Source organism: Sinocyclocheilus rhinocerous, unplaced genomic scaffold (genome assembly GCF_001515625.1).
Source record: "Sinocyclocheilus rhinocerous isolate Xijiao unplaced genomic scaffold, SAMN03320098_v1.1 scaffold1309, whole genome shotgun sequence".
NCBI classification, from domain to species: Eukaryota; Metazoa; Chordata; class Actinopteri; order Cypriniformes; family Cyprinidae; genus Sinocyclocheilus; species Sinocyclocheilus rhinocerous.
The window spans coordinates 408,600-410,007 of record NW_015634493.1 but is presented as its reverse complement, the minus strand read 5'-3'; positions in this window follow the sequence as shown (position 1 = coordinate 410,007).

The following is a 1,408-nucleotide window of genomic DNA, read 5'->3' as shown; positions in this document are numbered from 1 at the left end:
GACCTCCCGTGCTAAAATTGTTTCTCTTTCTCTTGCAGCTATGTCCGGACTGGTGGTCCCACCCATGTAAATTGCACTCCCTTCCCTTGTAAAGCAGCCGTCTCCTCACCGGGATGAAGCATAGTACGTTATGCGGAGGATCCTCCTCGAAGTCGTCATTCGTCATGAAGTTAATCAGCAGCTAATTCTGTTATTCAGAGGAAAAAGACACTTTGCTTTATTCGAAATTGACATGCAAGCGACTTCGTCATGAACAATTTCATTTTATTGACTGAATCTCTTGTCATATTTTCACGATCTCGAAGGGGAAAAAAAAAAAAATAACAAAACGTACCTATTTTGTATAAACATTTCTGGTTTAATCTTGGCTATGTCTAGTTCTTGCTATGTGTGGGAAGAAACATTGTGGATATGCCATTTGATGAAAACACTGATAAAAAAAAATGTGTAAGAATGTTTCTCTTTCACTGATGTGCTGCCGCTGCACATCTTCATAATGTGAATTCATTTTCCTTTTTTATTATTATTATTTTTTGTTTATTGTTTTGCTTATTTTTTAAATTTTGATTGTGGTAATAAAAAGGGGGCCAATATATACAGAGCCAATAAACTGGAAATAATATAAGATATATGATTTATAAATCAAAAAGAAAGGCAAGGAAGAAGGAACGATGCGAGGAACCGGGAAAGGAGATCTTATCGTTCAGTTCGTTCGGCGGAAATGAACTTTGTAACTTATTGTAGGTAGAAGTTGTAACTTTGATATTGCAAAAACTCTTCTCTTGCCTTCAACAAGCACACTAACAGAGACGAAGCGCTACTGTCTGTTGGTTAAAAAAGACAAAAAAAGAAAAAAAAAAGAAAGAAAATATTTCCACTGCTAAAGCTTCCTGTAAAGCGAGTGTGATCTGCAATGTTTTTCAACTTTTTGCTAGCACTGTATACTATTGCATTCTTAGGCTACTGTGAAGTCTGTTTCTTGTACCAGAAAGTTGTCCTTATACCTCTAGCTCCTTACTCCCTAATGTGTTTTGTATGTGGTTATACAATTGTAGACTTTTGTGATTTTGCCAAAGTTGTAGCTAAATATTTATACACTTGTCTTGAATTTTCCAGATTCACTTAAATATTTAGTACAGAGTTTTATTCCTACAGTTAGGAGTAAAATGGTCTTATACATTGCAACACTTTCACACAAACACTTGCGGTCACTAAGGGAATTTTTTGTAACATATCAATTATAAATATTGTATTTATCTTTGAAATTTTGTATATTGCTTTCCATAATTTTCTTTGATCTCACCTGAATTGTTTTCCATGGTCGAAATTACGATGAAGGTTTAGCCAAGAATCATCGCCTGCATTCGATGTTTTGTACCGATAGATCTGCGCATTTCATTTGTAATTC